Source organism: Triturus cristatus, chromosome 2_1, assembly GCF_964204655.1.
Source record: "Triturus cristatus chromosome 2_1, aTriCri1.1, whole genome shotgun sequence".
Classification (NCBI taxonomy): Eukaryota; Metazoa; Chordata; class Amphibia; order Caudata; family Salamandridae; genus Triturus; species Triturus cristatus.
This window is the reverse complement of record NC_140581.1, coordinates 366,918,859-366,940,397: the sequence shown is the minus strand read 5'-3', so window position 1 is coordinate 366,940,397 and position 21,539 is coordinate 366,918,859.

Genomic DNA, 21,539 nt, shown 5'->3' with positions numbered 1-21,539 from the left:
CGGAAGTTGCAGGCTATTCAAATTGCAAACAGTGAGACCATGCTCTTCCCAGACTACACAGTCACAGTACAGAAACAGAGGCACTCATTCTTAGAAGTGAAACGTCACCTGCGTTTTTTGGATCTTAAATATTCCCTGCTATTTCCTGCACACCTAAGAATAGTGGCAAAAGGCAAAATGCACTTCTTTGACACCCCCATCGCCGCCTGGGAATAGATGGAAACTGCAAACCTAGACGGTTCTATCCCAACGATGGATATGCAAGAAAGGACTCAATCAGGAGCAACCTCTGCATTCCGCAGAGGGAAGATACGCAAACTGCGGGAGAAACCCATGGGACATGGTCCCAACATCAAGCAAATTATCCAAGACCAACGTAGAGCACTGCAGGCAGCAGCCGAAATAAGCGACAATCGAAGAGACTCGATGTCTGAGGAAAGTCTCCAGGATCGTGGGAGCTGCGTGGTCTCCTCCTCTCAGGGCTCCGACACCCCACCCATGATCACACCGAAAATTGTAGATGATATCATATAGCTACATTTTGGACTCCATTCAGATGTGAATATTTGTCTAGTTACGAAGGCCATGCAACTATCATTGGACACTGCATGCTTAATGTTTGTTTAGTAACATTCATTCGTAAGCGTAGATTGAAATGATACTTTCTACATGTAATGTATGAGGTAGTGATGATAAACAGATCTGGTAATTTTACAGCAAGCACGCGACACCTAACACAAGCCATAGACCTAGGCTGGCACAGATATATCACTGGATCCCACACATGACACAACCACTGGGGGGATTCACATCCACCTAGCTAACACCTTCCAACCGCGCTGCCCAACCCCACTAGCCAACGTTGGCCCCGAGTTTTGGATGGTAGTTTGGACGGATGCACGTTGCAGTCTTGCCCTTATGGTATTCAATAAGTCAGTTAATGTTTGTTCTATTTGTTATGGCCAGATTACGTGCTCACAAGAATCCAGCAATAACACCCCCCCACATCCCATCGACATGGCTCCACATACATGTAGCACGCCGGCCCCCACGTCCTGCCGGCCGTCAGAACCTATTCCATCACTGCTATGACAGTCATTAAAGTATACACCTGGAATCCACATGCCTTCCCGCAGATGTTCGATATACTCCTACCTCAAGAGACATCAGGCCCAGATAGCCCTCCTCCAAGAAACGCACCTCACAACTCCAGAATAGCAAAGTTACAGTGGTGATGGTGCGGGCTGCTGTACGCTACTGGATAATTAGCCTTCACTTGGAGAGCACTTATCAGACCAGGCACCCCCTTCAAAATTGATGAAACAGTGATAGATACTGAGGGTCGGTATGTCCTTATGAAAGGCCGTCTGGATGGCAGACACATAGTATTAGGCTCCATGTACGTGCCCAACACGGATCAGTCATCTTTCTTCGACTTGCTGACTGGCAAACTTTCTAACTGGCATGGTATGCCATGGCTGTTGGGTGAGGACTTCAACTGCTTGTTGGACATAACTCTTGTACCCCCCTCATCCCCCCCGGTGCACTCACAACACTAGCTGAGAGGGCATTGAATGCCTGGATGGCGCATTGGCAACTTAGACGTCTGGCGACAAAAACACTTCACAGACAAGATATACTCTTATTACTCAGGCTCCCATGAACTACATGCGAGGTTAGACAGACTGCTCTGTACGAACGAGATCGCTATGGTAGTGACCAAGACTAAATACGTGGGTAGGACTCACTCGGCTCATAATCCACAATACTTGCAAATGTCATGGGACACTGCCTCTGCCGCCATCTCTAGGTGGTGCCTACAACATGAGACATTGGAAGATCAACCGTTTTGCAAAACCCTCAACGCAGCAATCATTAATTATTTCAGCGACAATACAGGCACAGTGTCTTCACGCCTTAAAGAATAGGACACTTTTAAAGTGGTAATAAGGTGCCACTGCCTAAACACACAAATAGGTTTGAGAAAAGTCATAGAAACTGATATCAGGAAGGTGGAGGAAGGGCTACTTCACTTAGAATCCCGGGTGGTGGAAGACCCACTACTGCGACCACAACCTAATGCGAAAAGAACAGAAAATCATACTTTTTGCAGGAGAGAATGAGATGACTTAATTATATGTCACACTCAGTGCGCACGCACAGCACCGTGGATAGAGCCGAATGCCTACTGGCATGGCTCATCTGACAAGAGGACACCCGGACGCCCATAACATTGATCCGAGCGCCAGATGCACGCTGTTGTACATACAATCAGAAATACCCTCTAAGTTCACACGACAATATGCAGCGTTGTATAGGTCAACAATTGCTGCTCTACCTGAGGAGATCCAACCATTTCTTGCGGAAATTACTATCCCCTGCCTCACCCCCAAGCAACATTTAGAGTTAGATGTACCAGTCACTCCTGAAGACATTCTAGCAGGTATTCGCACTGTAGCCACAGGAAAGTCCCCCGGCCCAGACGATCTGCCACCCGAATTTTACAAGGCATACGGTGCGCTGCTTGTGCCGCAGTTAAAATCCGTGTATGATGCCGCACTGTCGGCTTCTAAGCTCACGACATCTCAGCAGGATGCGCTACTAATCTCTCTCCCCAAACCTGACAGGGATACATCGCAATTAGGATCATACAGATCGCTGGCACTTCTTAACACTGATTATAAAATTTTAGCTAGAATTTCTGCTAGGCTAGCCCCGCTAGTACTGTCATTGGTACACCCAGATCAAAATGGCTTTGTGCCGGCGAGCAATACCTCCCTTAACATTTGGAGATTTTTTGGTCGTCCAGAATATGAAATGCAGCTTTGGCCCAGCCCGGGCTGCCTAGTCTTAGACCTAGACTCCCTTGAATGGCCCTATTTATTCTCAGTTCTCCGTCAATATGGCTTTGGGGCAACTTTCCTGAGCCTTGTGCGGCTTCTATACACACAACCTCTCATCCGGATCCACACAGCACGACAAATATCGGGGAGCTTACCAATAGGCAGAGGTACCAGGCAAGGATGGCCAATTTCTCCCTTATTATTCTTTCTTGCGATGGAGCCACACACAAGGCACTTTCACAGGAGGGGTAATGACTGGGGCATTTGTCTGGGTGAAGGGTGGTGTCCTTGTACGCGGATGAACTACTGCTGTATGTAAGAGATGTTGATAATGTGCCAGACAGCGTAGCGAAGATTTTACAGCGCTTTGCTGGGCTGCCGGGGCTCAGGGTGAGGATTAAGTCCTGCATCTACCCCTTTAAACCAGATGTACACTATCCAGGACTCATGGTCAATGGTGTACCCATTATGTGGCAGCCGTCGTCCTTTCGATATTTAGGCATCCACATATACTACTCTGCAAAAGATATTCTGGACGGCAACCTTACTAGAGCAATAGCATCTACCCTGTCCCCAATAACATTTTGGAAAATGCTGCCATTAACTGCCATGGGCAGAATTGCTTTGTCAAAAATGGCGATATTGCCTAGGCTCTTGTATTATTTTGCAAATTTGCCTGTATACATCCAAGCTAAAACGTTTCTCGAATTGGAACAATTGCTCAGAGACTTCATCTGGAATAAGGGGCGCCACAGAGTAGCCCTGTGGAAGCTAAATGCACCAGTGGAGAAAGGGGGCCTAGCGGTTCCTAATATGGAACTATATTACTTAGCCGCACAACTGCAGTGGGTGACAAAATGGTTGACGGACTGCAACTGGCTGACACGGCCACTTTACAATCACCACGGTCGCTAACTAGGCTCAGCCACTTGTTTCACCCCATCACCAAAACCCCAATACCACAAACGAATTTATTAGCCCTGGCTCACCGCTGCTACAGACGTAGCCTGCATCTTACCTGGGGATCGACCCTTTATGCACCCGCATTGCCTCTTCTTGGCATGCCGAGGCGTAGGGTGGTCACATCAAGTGTGGAGCTAGAACCCTGGCATGCTGCTGGGGTACAAACACTGGGTGACTGATAAGAAGATGGAACCCTATTATCATTTGAAACACTAATCCAAGGCACAGATATTCCACCGGGTCAATTTCTACTGTACAACTCGATAATATCTGTGCTGTTGAGGACCTGGGGGGAACTGAACATCGAATCCAACCCCATTTAATAATGCAATACCTGCATGTTATGGGAACGGGCAGCCATATTGTGCATTGGCTAATGGATGCACTACTAACGCACACACTGAGACCCTTCTGCAACATTGCGCACCAACTGGGAAGCAGACAGAGGTAAGCCCTAGGAAGAGAAAGAATGGGAAATGATACTGGCAAACACCACGCAAATGCCGTGGAATGCAAAATTCTGCATTATACAGTACTTCATCATTCATAGAGCCTATTTACCCCTGGACAAAATAATTAGATACTTTCAACTAACAACTGCTGCATGCCCCCACTGTGATCAGGTTGGAGCTGACCTCCTTCACATGCTGTGGTCCTGTTCTATTACACAGTTATTGGCAGGAGGTTGGGGCCTATTTGTTGGTGTGCACGGGCCACCCATGGCTTCAAACATGGGAGGCGGGCATACTGGGTTTGTTCCCCAGGCCTAAAATACACGAGGACACATCCAGATTAATAGATCTAGGGCTTATAACAGCTAAAAGACAGATCACCCGTAGAGGGAAGAATAAATATCCTCCCCTAACCGAGTCCTGCGTGGGCCCAGGCAGAAAGCATAGCATAACACAAAGACGAGATAGCTGGGCTAAGAAAATATCCCATTGCCCAACAAAGGGACACTATATTGGTTTTGTTGCAACATATTGGTCTAACGGAGAATGGGGTATCATCATTGGACTGGGATTGAGGATGGGATAAAAGGTAGTTACACCCGAACTCCGCCAAGGTGGGCATCTTGCCCGTGGACTCTGCGAAATTAGAGACTAAATGGGGAGTGGGCTAAAGTATAAGTAAACATAGCCTACTGACTTAGCGGTATGGGGAGTGGACCCAAACTGTGTTGGGAGATGGTTAACTGCTGCAGGTGGGGCTTAAACTGGTAATGTAGTTGTATTATTGTTTTTGAATAGTTGAATAGCAAGAAGTCTCAGCATTGCATTGCAACTGTCTAAGTAAAGTAAGTGCATAGCTACATGGGGTACACATTAAGAGTGAACTTAAACCAGTATCTTATTGATAACTTCAAATGTATGAGCTATGTTACTGACATGCTTTTCTCAGCCACAAAATATTATGTAAAAATTGTGCACACCAATGTACCGGGAATAAAACTAAGCCATTTGTTGGAACTGACAAGTACTGATTTATCATTTGTACACTGACCTTCATAAGAAAATTATAAAATGCAAATAAAGAGATTTAAAATAAAATGGATAGACATCTTAACTGTCCTGCAACAGGTACCAGGCCATTTATACCTCTTTTTTATTTTTTTATCAAATTTTATTGAGGTATAAAAACATAGGCACAGTGAAGAACCCAAATAGGGCTGTAAATGTACAAATTTAAAATCAAAATCAGCACTTAGCAGGATACCACATTTCCACATTACGTCATCAATCGTCGGTAAACAAAGATAAAAAGAAACCCCCTCCTGACTTGGGGTAATGTGATCAGAAATGGGGTTAATCCCCCGTACCCCACCCTCCGTCCTGCAGTAAGAGTCAGTGATATCTATTAGTTGGTATCTCTCCGGCCATCATCTATATCATGTAACTCTAACAAACCCCCCTCCCCACCAACCTTAACAGGCCATTTATACCTCATCTACTTTGTTTCAAGTTCCTGTACTCTTTATTGATGTCTGTACACTTTCACAACTACTTTATTAACCTTCTTGCTTTCTCAAATTTGCTTGAAAATGCATAATTTGCCCACTCTTTGCCCACTGTATGACGGTCGGGCAAGCTCACTAGGCTCACTCGCAACCGGGTACTTGTCCAGAATGTTTACTCTCTCCACTTTCAAATCTCACTACCCTCCACTGCATATCACAGTATTTAATGTGAATATTTAAGTGGGTTATTGCTTCTGTCACAGATCCCTCTGTTACTTGTGGTTCAGCTGCACCTGGTGCTGAGTTGGGAGTGTGGGGGTTGTGGTGAGTGCTAAGTGTTTAGAAATAATAGGTTTCAAAGCACCTGCTACAGAGTTCCTTGGAGTTTCACCTTGCTCAAATGGGTGTAATTTCTGATGTTTGTTTCCATGGACTTTATTGCATGATTTTGCTCCCGAGAAAGTGTCACTAAATGTTACACATTTAGTTGAATGTCACTCATAAGTACACTGAAACCAGGGCACAAGTCGGGGGTACACGCGGGTAGATGGTGTTCACACATAGTATTAGGCTCCATATACGTGCCCAACACGGATCAGTCATCTTTCTTCGGCTTGCTGACTGGCAAACTTTCTAACTGGCATGGTATGCCATGGCTGTTGGGTGAGGACTTCAACTGCTTGTTGGACATAACTCTTGTACCCCCCTCATCCCCCCCGGTGCACTCACAACACTAGCTGAGAGGGCATTGAATGCCTGGATGGCGCATTGGCAACTTAGACGTCTGGCGACAAAGACACTTCACAGACAAGATATACTCTTATTACTCAGGCTCCCATGAACTACATGTGAGGTTAGACAGACTGCTCTGTACGAACGAGATCGCTATGGTAGTGACCAAGACTGAATACGTGGGTAGGACTCACTTGGCTCATAATCCACAATACTTGCAAATGTCATGGGACACTGCCTCTGCCGCCATCCCTAGGTGGTGCCTACAACAAGAGACATTGGAAGATCAACCGTTTTGCAAAACCCTCAACGCAGCAATCATTAATTATTTCAGCGACAATACAGGGTAGACTCCATCCACCCTTTACAGGGTAGACGCCATCCACCCTGCCATGAAATTGGGCCCCAGTGAATTATGCTGAACTTGTCCCGGTGGGATTTTCCGACATCGGGAGATATTCAGCTGCACCTGCACGTTGTCTGTTTTCCTTTTCCAGCAGCAACGTGCAGGCAGGGAAAGGACTCTTTTATTTTAAATTCGAGGAGAGGCCAAACAAAGGCCAAAGTTAATAGGCCATAAGCCCTCCTTTTGTTCTATACAGGCTGGCAGCTTTCTGAAGCCTCACACTTAGATGGAACTGCAATGGAGGGGAAACAAAAGGCACACAGCTTATCACTTCACAGGTACTTAAGAGAGGCATGGTTTTGACTTTGTTTAGTTCCTGTATATAATAGATAGTCAAGCGCTGTAAGAATGTCAAATATGTTGGTCTGTCCTGATATTTACACAAATAACAATTTAAATATCACTATTTTGTTTTATTTCTTTTGTGGCACTACACTACCCAATGAAGGGTGTCAGAGTGTTTTGCATCACATACTCACATTATATGACAATAAATCATATGTATGTGTAGATCAATGTACAGGATGTTTTATATAAGACATTGAGGTTTACACGGTGTAGGAGTCACTTGTCCTTCATAACTCATTGAGCTATATTAGGATTACAATTTCTGAACTGCAAGAAACAAAAGGATCTCTGTGTTAAAATTAGTAACCTGCTTACCTAACTACATAAAATAAAAATCATCTTTATGTTAGATAATTTGCTTTGAAGGAGACACATTAACCCTCAATAGAACTTTGATTCAAAACTGGGACTAGACAAAACATAGATCTATCTAGTAAATGTGTTAACCTCAAAAGTTATCTTACCATTATTATTGTTTCCTGAGATTTACTGGGCACATAGAGATTTCTGCAGCAGGTGCCTTAACCCTATAAGATATCTTAAAATGCAAACTTTGCCAGCAGTTAAGTGGAACAGATTTACTGCTATGTTTCTCCTTGTTGTCAATTTCTTTGTGGCAGAGTTTAAAAAAAAAAAATGTATACGTTGAGGCCCAGATTTTGCATCAGGATTGAGTCTCTTTTTTAGACCAACCCTGATGCAAAATCTCCTTTGTTAAATCTTGTATTGCCCTCAAATGTACTCATTTTTTAAAAACATAATGTTATTGATTTTTCATAGTATGTCGCAGTAATACGTTGCCATAGTCAATGGTACATTGTTACACTATTTCGGACTTTCCATATATACAATTCCAGCAATGTCTTGTCAGTTGAGATAGTCCATGCATGTCCACAGCAGCCTTCGTCGGGCATTAGCATTACAAGATCTACCATTAGCTTAACTGCTACCATTATACACTTTCTATGAATTCGAATAAAGATCGTAACATTTCATATCTACCCACCCCTCTTCCACTCAGTTGGCTCAACCCCAGATAGTGTAATTCGGACCAGGGTTGTACCTATCGTTCGTAGAAATGTCCTATGGGGGTCATTATGTTTTAGAGACGGCATTTGAGCTGGACCACCTAATAATCGGAGTGGCTCTATGTGGGATGACTATATTATAACTAGGTAGGGGGGAGGTGGCGGCGTGTTTTGCGTATCGTAAGGCGTAAACGGGTCAATGGCCTGGAGTGACTCTAACATCTGATCCCATTCCATGGAGATGGGTGTTTTACGCACCCCTCAGAGTTCTTCATGCTCTCAAATGTACTCATGATAGACCTGCTAAACATTGACTGTTAAGCTCTGATGTCACTTCTTATGATGCCACTTCCTGTGATGTCAATTGCCATGATGTCACTTGCATACTGCCTAACTTGGGTAGTCCCTCCACTTCTTTTTTAGGTCTCGCCTAGACAGCGCATGCACTGTCGCAAGACCTATAGTAAACACAAATATGGAGGGTAATTTCTCCTGTCGCTTGCCTTTGGTTGATTCTGGCATTGATCTTCTTATCTGGCTTATGGTTGGCTTTTGATCTGATACGTCCCTTCCGTTTTGCCTCCATTTTGCAGGAAGCAGCACCAACCAACTACAGTTTAGTTTCACTGCTGGCTGTTATCTATTCATTTAGGGACTACTTGTTTATTATACAATTTAGAGACAGAAAGTCTTTATGTTTTTAAAGTGGGCCATGCCGCACTTTTGCTTAAACAATAGCGGCCGCAAGCCTTTCTTTTTTCTCGGCTTGCCGTATTCACATTTCAAAACATACAAGCCACTTCACTGCGCCATGCGCTTAACTTTTATGTACACTGCGTCCGCTTTCAACACGGCTGCTGCCCTTTGTTGAGCACGGCGCCCGCTTTTATATTAAAAAAAAAACCAATACTTTTAAGTTGTTTCACTTTCTGCTATCGCTTTTCATAGGCGGAAGGTTTACCCTCCTCGCCCTTTGCCCGCCCCTACCACATCAGTGCCACCCCCGTGCCACACCCTCCCCGGGGCTTTCACTTCCCATTTCTGTGGCTTACTATTCACATCGCAAAACAAAAAGTGCTTCTTCGAGTGTGGCAACGCTCCTTTCTTTTGGCATGGACATCGTGGCTTGCCTTCAAACACACTTTCACTCTCAGCGTGGTGCTCTTGAAACGGGCACTGCGCTCTGCACTCGGCGATGGTTCTGTGTTCCTCCCCGCTGTGGTTTATGTCTCCCCAGTGGCTTATGTTAAACTCCGATCGCTTTTACTCTCAGCGAGGTGCTCTTGAAACGGGTGCTGGGCTTTGCACTCAGCGTTGGTTTTGTGTATGAAGGCGTAGGAAAGGAGCTAATTGCATTGGATCTCACCACCACTTGTGCCCATTGTTTTCTGCAACTCTTCATTTGGAGATTCAAAGTCCTCCGTGCATGTGGAATAGACGGACAGTTCACAGGAGAGGTCTTGGATAGTTCTACCTGAAAATCACTGAGGGCATGCACACGCATTTTCAATACACTCTTGCCAACTACTTATTTATTCCCGCGGCTCCTGCTTCATTCGCAACCACGCACATTCTTTAGCGGAGCAGACGATCCGCTTCCTGCCTGCCACTGCACGTCTTCCGTGCTGTCTGTGTACTAACATGCAACCTACAGCAGCGGCGCTGGCCTGGCCTCCCGCCCCAGTTCAGCATACCAAGACTCCAAAAGGTACATTTATTTTAAAGTGATTCTCTTTAATTGCAGGTTTAAAAATAACATGCAACGTTTGTTTTATAATGGATCTCCGCCTTTCACACTTGCTTGTCTTTCCGGGAACCAAAATGTTTAAAATGAAAACTTAACCCGGTGCTGTGCTATCCACTGCAATCTCCTGCAGGACGGAAGTGAATGGCACAAGTAATGATGCGCGCTGTTAGGGAGGGTCGTCTGCCATCCCCACAAGCCCATATGTTCACAGAAAACATGCAGACAAAGCTGAAAAAGAGCGGACTGGTAAGTTCTTGTGATAGTGCTGTGTGTTCTTTGTGTGCATGCGTTTCTTTTACAGTGAATGTGTTCAAGAAGGAACTGGACACAGGAAGGTCCCACAAAGTAAGTTTATTCAATGCCCCTGCAAAGACAGGGTTCCCAGACTCCTGCCTCTGGCAACCGCTACTCCGAGAATGACCGGACCACATGGAACACGCAAGTATTCCAAGTTCGACCGGTCAGCCTCGCGCAACATTAGAGAAATAACATTACAACATCATAACACATCTTCTTCTCTTACAGAAAACAGAAAAAATAATGAAGGAAAAACAATGCAATACATAAGGCAAGTACATAAAACATAAATAATAACAAAATAATATATATATATGCAAAGAGAAAAAGAAGAAAAACTTAATACATTATGAAGTCACTATATTTCCTTGGAATGCGTACCTGTTTAATCCCGAGACAACCTTTAATGGGTTTAGGTTGTTGCACAACGGGAATTTCCCGTGCCGGATTGGCCCCAGAACAACTTTTGATAGCAATTGGTTGTTGGACACAGGGAACACCATCAACCACTCGATCATCCTTTTTAGCATAAAGAGCAATTCTTCTGAAATTCCATTTCTGCCCATTCTCTAAAACGACATGCCACCTATGTACTTGTTTGACTTTTAAGGGCTGAGAAAACGTATTCGAACCTGGCTCTCTCCTACCCAATTTTATCTTAACAAGATCCCCTTCTTCAATTTTACAAGTATCATTGGAATGCACAACATGAGAAGATAACGTACTCTCGTCATGCAACCATTGAGGAGTGAGTTTAGTTTTGGCTACTCTTCCACGCATTTTTTCAAATGGAATTTCATTTGTTACACTATGTGCAGTGGTATTGTAGGACCACACCATATCATTGACACATCTTTGAATGTCACGACCCCCTTGAACAGCCAACTGAATAGTACCTTTGACCACCCTATTCATGCGTTCGACCATGCCGGTCCCTTGAGGGTTATAAAGAGAGGTGTACACATTCCTGATGCCATAACCTTGAAGAAAACTTCGCATGTCAAAAGACATAAGCTGTGTACCATTATCTGTAACAAGCACATGCACCATAGCAACTCGATACTCAGAAGAAAGAAAATCCATGGGACCAATAAAGTCCAAACAAACCTTCTCCCATGGCAAGCCAGCTTGACATGAAATAGAACCACCAGTCTGTGAGTTGACTTTTAATCTTTTCTCACTCTCCTTACATAATACGGAATTTTTAACCCAACCACGAACTTCATCATCAGTGCCTGGCCACCAGAAATTACGCTTGAGACGTTTCACAGTAATGGTTTGTCCAAGGTGCCCTTTGTGAGCTAAAAGAAAAAGTTTCATTCTGAGCGTCTTGGGAGGAACAAATCTTTCACCTCTCATAACTAAATCATCAGAGACACCAACACTGAGTTCCTCCTGTAGTTTGACAAAGCTCCGTAATGTGAGCTTAACGTCTCCTTCACGCTTCCAACCATGACGAATATACTTAACTAATTCCACAAAATCGGGATCATCAATGACTGCCTGATGCCATTCATCCTTTGAAATAGATTTAAACTCCTCAGAACATGCATCCTCTACAAGACACACCATTTCATCATCCAAATCAAAATCTTGTTCAATGTCAAGGGGTAAACGAGATAAACAATCCGCTTGGACATTCTTCCAACCAGATATATATTCCATATCATACATGAATTCTTGTAGCCTTGCAGCAAATCTCAATAATTGGGGCGAACCATTATTTGCACCACCTGGGGAAAACATACTAATGAGAGGTTTGTGATCAGACCTCAAAGTGAAATGTGTGCCCCATACATAGGTGAGAAAATACAACACACCCCATGCAGCAGCTAATGCTTCACGTTGGATGACCGCATAATTACGTTCAGAACTACTGAGCGTACGCGAAGCAAAAGCAACAGGTTTTTCAATGCCATTCTTTTTTTGAGACAAAATGGCACCAATGCCATGGGCACTCGCATCAACTGTGATAAAAGTCTCTCACCCAGGTTCATATGTAGTAAGAATACCAGCATTAATAATCTCATCTTTAATATTATTAAAGGCTTCAATTTGTGGTGCGTCCCAATGAAAATGTGTACCTTTTCTGAGTAACAAACGTAAGGCTTCAGTTTTGTGGGCAAAATTACTAACAAATTTGGAGTAATATTCAACTAGCCCCATGAATGATATAAGTTGATCCTTATTAGAAGGGGTAGCTGCAAGTTTAATGGCTTTCAACAAATCTTCTTTAGGTTTCACACCAGATTGTGAAATAGTATAGCCCAGATAGTCTACTTCAGTCATTAAAAATTTACACTTATCTTTTCTCAAGGTAAGACCAGCATTAAGTAAAATCTGCAATACTTTGGCTAAATTACTATTGTGCTCAAATTCATTGTCACCTGTAATAAGAATGTCATCTTGAAAATAATGTACATGCTTTAGACCTTTCAAGAGAGACTGCATCATACGTTGGAAAACGCTAGCTGCAGAAGCTAGACCTAAAGGAAGCCTCTTAAATTGAAACACCCCTTCAATTGTCAGAAAAGCTGTTAATTTGCGAGAATCAGGATGTAAAACAACTTGATGATAGGCTGATCTAAGATCAAGTTTGCTAAAGAATTTTGCCTTATTCATCAAGAATACCATCTCCGAGATGTTAGGGAGAGGAAACTTATCCACAATGATGTTCTGATTTAGGGACCTGAGGTCCACACAGAAGCGGAGTTTACCATCTTTCTTTTGGGAAACTACCACCCGAGAAAGCCATTCCGATGCTTCAACCGGTTCAATAATATCTTGCTCCTGCATGTCCTCAAGCATTTCCTTGACTTCTTCCCAGATGGAAATAGGGATTCTCCTTAGGGAATGTTTAACAGGGTGAACATGGTCTTTAAGTTTAATTTCATGCACATAGCCAATAAGTTTACTTAGATCTGTGCGGAATACATCTTTGTATTTTGCTAATACAGAATCAATATTGGGAAAATCTTCAACAACCAAAACTTTTTCATCAGATCTGGGATCTATAATAATATGTAGATCATGTTGTTGAGTCCAAACCAAGTATTGCAGGGCCATCGTTAGAGATATAAACTTTACCTGAAGAAGATCTCCCTTTAAATTCAAACTTGAATTGCATGACACCCTTAATGTCAATAACCTCACCATCATAACCTTTTGGTGTAATATCACTAATCAAAAGAACACTGTTAGGCCAACACTCCTTAAAAACATGGAACGGAATGATGATAAACATTGAACCTGGATCCACCAAAAGTGTTATGGGAACATCATTTAAAATAAAAGTAGCTTTAGGTCTCTGCAAAGAACCAGGACAATAATCTTCAATACACAAAGAAATATCAGGGGACAGAGAATCTTCTTCTACAAAAGCAACTCTGTTCTTAGATGGATTCCTACAAGCTTTCCTAATGTGGCCTCTCTTTCCACATTTCTTACAGAATTTGTTTCTAGCAAAGCACCCCACAAAATCAGCAGCATGACTCATGCTGCCACAACGATAACAGCCAACGAACTTAGTTTTGTTGTCAGATGAAACTTTAGGTTTGAATTTAGAAGTTGGAGGCTTGTATTTAGAGTCAGTGTTTTTGGATCATTGTCTGGTTCCTTCACATTTTTATTGACAATATTGACAGTGTCTTCTTTCTTTTGCTCAAGAGAATGCATTTCCTGCATAGATTTGTCGGATTCTTCAACAACTTTGGCAATAGAGATGGCTTCCAAAAATGTAGGATTCTTTGCGGCCCAAAGTTTTTCTTGCATCCTTTTATTTTTGCATTGGACTATCAGCTGATCTCTTATGAGTTGATCAGTCATGGCGCCAAAATCACATTTGATAGCAAGTTCTCTTAGACGAGTGACCATTTGGTCAACAGTCTCTCTGTCCTTTTGAGGCACCGTGTAAAATTTGTGCCTTTGCATAACTATGTTGACTTGTTTTCCAAAGTACTTAGAAAGCTTTTGTTTAGCTTCAATGTATAGATTGTCAATAGGTTCACCATCAGCACCTAAAAATGTAGGTAAACATTTAAAAACTTGTTGGCCAGCTTTTCCCAATGAATTTAATAGTATGGCTTTTTTTCCAATCCACTCCTCTCATTCAATTGAAGGAGTATCACCTTCAATCAGAAAGGCAGGAGGAGGTGCTATTGTTTGAGAGGCAGCCATAATAACAAGTGAATAAAGCGAAGAAAAATAAGCTTGCCGAAATATAGTATAAGATACTGCAATATATGTAAATAGTAAGCAATATACTTTATCAAACAAATAATAAAAGAATAAATAAATCTATAACAAGGTGTGCAGGTCACCGTAGTAACTGTTTGATATGAATTAATAACATTGACAAGGTGTGCAGATCACCATAGTAACTGTTGATATGATCTGCAAACACTGATGATAATGGAGGTTTATGCGGTAACAGGCTGGAGGAAAGAGATAACACAATAAAACAACTGAGCGCTGTGAAATACGTTGGTTCTTCTGAAGCAAAGTCGGGGTTGGTAATAGGTTGGCAATGAAAGAAATTGCAGTTAAAATGGCCGCACGTTACGTTACAAACGTGGGCGTGATGACGATATGGTTGGCAAAAGGAAATTCCCAAATGCAAAGTCGTGGTTGGCAAATGGTTGGCAAATCAATGAAATTGCAGTAAAATGGCCGCAGGTTATGTTACATACGTGGGCGTGATGACAAAATTGATTGGCAAAATGAGAAGGTTGGCAGAGAGAGTTGCTGTTGCTTAGCAACGTTGATCCGCAGTTGGAAAGCGTTGCGCGCCCAAGTGAAAGCGTGATCCGTACAGGAAGAAAAATTATTGTAAATATAGTACCTTCCGTGTGTGTGTAACACACACTTGCTCACAGCCACAGAAGAATTCAGCAGGGCAGAGGAGCGACAAATCTGGAAACAGAACAACAGCTCAGAAATCGAGGCAGACAAGAAGGTGGATTCAATCCCCGCCGATAGCTTTGAAGAAAATCGTTGCCAAAATGTTCAAGAAGGAACTGGACACAGGAAGGTCCCACGAAGTAAGTTTATTCAATGCCTCTCCAAAGACAGGGTTCCCAGACTCCTGCCTCCGGCAATCGCTACTCCGAGAATGACCAGACCACATGGAACACGCAAGTATTCCAAGTTCGACCGGTCAGCCTCATGCAACATTAGAGGAATAACATTACAACATAGTAACAGAATGTTTCTGGCGTGTATATGTATGGGTCTTTTCTGTACATGGAGAAAGTGTGTGAATTTTTGGTCAGACTGTGCATTCTGTTTTTGTGCGCAACAGGCATTATGGAGGTTTGCTGACATGGTGTGTATGTTTGTGCTTGACTTGTTTTATATGTGTATGTCTGTGTATGCATTCTCTTTTTTTTGTGTGCATGTGAGTAAGTAATATTTGTGTAAAATGTCTTCCAAAATGGTGTGCGAGCTTATTTCAATGATGCGTTACTGGTTCTGCTTATGCTGTGTTCAAAAGATTTGTGAGAGGGTACTTTGCATGTTATCTAAGCTGTGTACTGATTGTTTTTTAAATATTAGCTGTTATATATTTAATAATTATCGTCATGATGACCTTCAGCTAGAGTGTCAGATCGCTTCACTTGAATAGAAAGGCAAGCATTTACAGTGCAATAAGTCTCGCATTTACGAGAGTTTGAGCTATTGGCATTGTAAATGACAATGCCTTTTATTTATTTGTTGGCTTTTAAAACGGATAAATAAAAAGCATTATCATTTACAATGCCAATAGCTCAAACTCTCACAAATGCGAGACCTATTGCATTGCAGATGTTTGTTTAGGACTTGTGCCCTGATTGAAACTATGAAAATGTCTCCCATAGGCAATCTGAAACCTTGGTAGCTAGGCATGAGGATTCTCTCCTCAAGTCTCTGTAGTGTAGCGCTCTAGTGTTCCTGCCGCGTCACGGCAGAGAATGTTGGGAGCGCCAGTGGCCATGTTGGCCAGTGTGTGAAGCAGTGCTTGGGGCGATTGCACGTCGTTCCCGGCGCTCTGGAAATATATAAATAAATTCATTAATAATCATATGTGGTGTCCGCCTTATGTGTACCCAGAGCCTCCTACAAATTGGTGACGAGGCTGGGGAGGCGGATACACCCACTTCTGGCCCCGTTACGCGACGCGCATGCTGTACGCGCGGACAGCGGGAGCCAGCAAATCGGAGCGTGGCAGCGGAGCGGCTGCGGGAGGCTGATCCTTCGAGAGGGGCAGCATACAATGAAACTCAGCAGCGGACAGGCGACACCTGGTGGCCAAAGACAGGCGGTGCACCCATCCAGCCCTACAACCAGAAAGCATCTGAGCCACAGTGAATGCAGCTGCACCCCTACCCATAGCGCGCAGAGTGAGGCACCAAGGCAGGAGCACGAGCTCCTGGAGACAGTGAGAGAGCGGGGGGGGGGGGAGGTCCCAGTCCCATGAGGCCTTCTTCTATACCCCGACCGGCCAGCCCTGCCCCGGCACCACACAACAACTACCCCAGGAGTGCAGCAGCGTCTCTCCCCGGAGGGAAAACACACGCGGGCACTGAGAGGCCGAATCACGAGCCGCATCACTGGCTCACGTTCCAAGGCGGTGGCAGTCAGTCCAAGCACCAGAGGCAGCGCAGAGGAGTGCATAGTAGTAACAGGGCTTCCCACCCTAGAACATTTCAAGGACTGCCCCAGGGGCCACAGGCCACACGCTGAACGCCACAAGTGCTAGTACCAGGGAGTGAGTCAGGCCCTGTGGGTGAACTGATCCTGGCGCAACAAGGACAGGCCAAGGGGGGAGAGGACTGTGCGCTTCCGAGGAGGGCGTACAGCTCTCGCGAGCCCAGTGCACCAGGGAGTCCCCCACCCAGGACGGACGAAGAGCCACTGCAACGGCGAGAGGCCATGTGCGCCCAAACCTTCTCCCTCACGAATCCGGTTCCCTTACTGCTGGAACCGGGAGAACCGGCCATGAAATGGGAAGACTGGAAAGAATACTTCCTGAACTATCTGTCAGCGCTGGAGGACGAAGGGGACGAGGTCTTTCCGAGTAAGCGGAAAAAGAAGATTCTGCTACACAATTTAGGTCCAGAGGGCATCAGGGTGTAAATGAACCTTGTAAAAAAGACAAAGGCCCGCGGACGATGACGATGTATTCCAACACGACATAGAAGACCTGGACAGCCACTATCAACCAGTGGTGTGCACGGCGATCGATTGCTTCAACTTCTTCCAACGGAAACAGAATGCGGGGGAGTCAGTTGATGACTACGTAGCGGCACTGAAGAGGTTGGCGACCACATGTAAGTTCGGAGGACTCCATGATGACTTCATACGGGACCAAATCATCATGCACACGGTAAATACATCCATACAGGAGAAGTTGTGGGTCAGTGGTGATGCACCCCTCAAAGAGATAGTGGCGATGGTCAAAAAAGCGGAACTTTCGAAAAGGTGTGCAGAGGCCGCCAAGAAGGATAGTGCCAGCAGAGCCACAGTCAGCAAAGTCACAGAGGCCAGCACCCAGGAGCGGAGGCACTAGCACAGGGTGGGTCGAGACAGCCCCAGAAACTAGTCACAAGAACGGGCACGAACCAGAGACCCCAGGGAGAGGAACGAAAAAGTTGCTACAGGTGTGGAAGCGGGGCACACGCGGCCAACGACAAACGATGTCACGCCTTCAGAGCCAAATGCTTATATTGTGGGATAATGGGGCACTTTGAGAAAGTCTGCAGGCGAAAACCCCAGAAGACGTCAGTCAAATACGTAGCATATGACTCAGAAATCGAGGAAGGAGGGGGTGAAGAAGAGGAGGACTGTGTGCTGTGCATCGATGATCAAGTCCTGGGCATTGATGGGGTCAGGACGCGCAAGCCGCTGTGTGAACTTTCCATAGGCGGGATCCAAGTCTCTATGGTTGCCGACTCGGGGTCCCCGTACACCATCATACAACGCAGCATTTAGGACAGAGACTTCACAAGGATCATAGATACGCATCTTCTCCCTCCGGACATCCATCCGGTCACCTTCACAGGAGAACCCATTCCCATGGTGGGGTATTGCCGGCTATAGTTTGAATTCAAAGGACGCACAGCAGAAGGAAAGCTATATGTGGCGGAGAAGGGACCCTCTGTGCTCGGATGGGTGGATCAAGGTGAATTAGGGATTCAACTAAACCCAGGAGGCATAACGCAAGTGCTGATGACGGATCACGCACGAACGGACAAAGCCAACACGTGGAGGACAGGTTTCCCAACAGTCTTTGAAGGCACCATCGGCAAGTTGACAAAAGTTCACTCACAAGATATGCCTCAAGGAGGGGGCCCAGCCAGTGAGCCACAAGGTGAGGAACATACCATTTAACTGCAGGGACTCAATGCAACAAGAATTGCAACGCCTGGAGGACAATGGTGTGATAGAGCCAATAGAGAGTGCGGAGTGGCTGGCTCCCCTGGCGGAAGGTACGCCTATGCATAGACCTGAGGGAACTCAACAAGAACATAATAGTTGACAAGTTCCCACTGCCCCGGATAAATGAAATGCTGGCTTTGACGAAAGGCATCAAATGGTTCTCCACCATAGACTTGACCTCGGCGTACCACCAAATAGCACTACACCCAACATGCAAGAAATTAACCTTGTTCATTACGCCGTTTGGGTGCTACCGGTTCCGGCGGATGCCAATCGGCATAGCTTCAGCAGCGGCGGTATTCCAAAAGTTGATGAATAAGCTCTTCAAGGATACGGAAGGGGTGCAATACTTCCAAGACGATATCCTGGTCATGGGGAGAACCAATTTGGACCATGATGATAAGTTGACCAAAGTCCTGCACATTCTGGAGCGGAATGGTCTCACGGCGGAGTGGGACAAGTGCAAGTTCGGAGTGACATCAGTCACGTACCTGGGCCACGAGATTAGCGACAAAGGAGTCACACCCAAACAAGCGAATGCCAAGGCTATAAAGGATGCTCCTACGCCCAGAAGCAAGGATGATGTCTGTTCATTCCTCGGAATGGCGGACTTTTATAGCAAATTTGTACCTCATTTTGCCACCAAAACGCACAACCTGCATCAGCTGCTGAAGGAAAAGACGGCCTTTGCTTGGTCGGAGGCGTCCCAAGAAGAATTTCAACAAATTAAGGCGGACATCTGTGAAACGGTACCTCTGCATGGCTTTGACCAACATGCTCAGTCCATCCTCACCACAGATGCGAGTGATAGAGGGCTGGGGGCAGTCCTTATGCAAAGGTCCGAGGAAGGCGAGCTGTCGACGGTCAGCTTTGCGTCCTGTACCCTAAGCCCGAGTGAAGAAAAGTTCAGCGTAATTGTAAAGGAGATGCTGGCGGCAATCTGGGCAATGGAAAGATTTTGCCAATTCCTTTGGGGCTCCAGGTTCCTACTCAGGACGGATCACAAGCCACTCGTGAAGGTGCTCACATCCAGCGGACATGCAAGTGCCACGCCTCGCATAGCAAAAATGACACTGAGGTTACTAGACTATGTGTACGATGTAGAGTATATTCCGGGCTCCAAGAACAAGGTGGTGGATTACCTCAGCAGGGCTGCGGCGATGGAGGAGGCACCAAAACCGACAGGCGAGGATGAATACACCATAGCCTTCATGGATGACCAGGAAGCTGTCATAAGCGCACAGGAGTGGAGAGAGGCATACGACAACGACGCGAGTCTCACAACACTTAAACGATTCATAATTACAGGGATGGCCAGAAAAAAGACATCTGGAGGCAGAACACCGCAAATTCTATGAAGTTGGAGAAGAACTGTCAGTTGGGGACAACGATGTATTCATACTGCGAGGAGACAAAGTAGTTCCACAAAATCAATTGATAAAGAGACTATTATCAATACTGCATGAAGGACATCTAGGCATTGTGAAAACAAAGCAGAGAGCCAAGCAAGCATACTGGTGGCCAGCTCTAGACAATCAGGTGGAGAAGCACGTCAGGGATTGTGCCTTGTGCAGCAATGCAGACAAGACACAGACCACTTTGCGTCCTCCATTGGGGAAGTTTGCCCAGCCAGTAAATCCATGGGAAGAATTGGCAGTGGACATCTTAGGTCCCATACTGGATGAACAGAGTATACCCAAATATGCAATTGTACTGGTACACAGGTACTCTAAATGGCCGGAAGTGGAGGTGTGCGAAAATGTGGACACTGAAGCCGTACTGACATTCCTCACGGCCACATTTCTAAGAGAAGGAATACCAAGAGCTATAACCTGTGATAATGGGCCGCAATTCACGTCAGATAAATGGAACGCATTCATGGAGCGGAACGGAATACGTAACAAGCACACCCAAGTATATATTCCTGCCGGTAATGGCCTAGCAGAAAGATTTAATAGAGTGATCATGGGGTCAGTACAGGCAGCGATCAATGCCGGAAAAAATTGGGAGGCTGAACTTAAAAGTACGGTATGGGCGTACCGGATCACGCCTACCAAGACTGGATATAGTCCATTCAAAATACGTGACCTGGATGTAGCATGGAAAAGATGAACGGTACAGAGTAAATGGTCTCCAGCAGTAGTGCGTAGCAATTTGGAAAGAGCACAAAAAATTTACACAGACCATTACAACAGGTGACACAATGTCAAGGAGGCGGCACTGGAAAAGGGAGAATGGGTCAGAGTGAAGTTGGCCCAGCTGAAAAGGAAGGGGAAAGCAAGTATAGCACTCCGATGCAAGTACGTGAAGTATACCCAAGATCAGCCCGTTTAAGTGATGGAAAGGTATGGTCCAAGGATAGAATGCCAAGGTGCAACAAGGTGCTGAATTGGACAAGGATAGGAGAAACACAACAGGGAAAAGAAGATGAAGAGAACCTGGATGGGGGAGAACCTGCTACGGAAATGGTAGCAACCGGTAGTGACAAGAGGAGCATCTATACAGAAGAGACGAACACTGATAGTGTACAAAAACAGGCGGAAGACAGAGGTACACAGAAACAAGGGGAAGTTCAAGGAGCGAGTGCAATGGCAAAGGGAAGCAAAACACCAGACACAAAACTGGGTCCAACCCAGTAGTGACAGAGATACCTGGGCAGACACGCCGGTGAGATACACCCGCACAGGCAGGACAGTGGTACTGCCCAAAAGATATCGAGAGTTCGACATGGAAACATAACCTCCTTATGCAGGAACTATTGTTGGACACTGTTGGACCTAAAGACCTACGGTAGCTTGGCTCA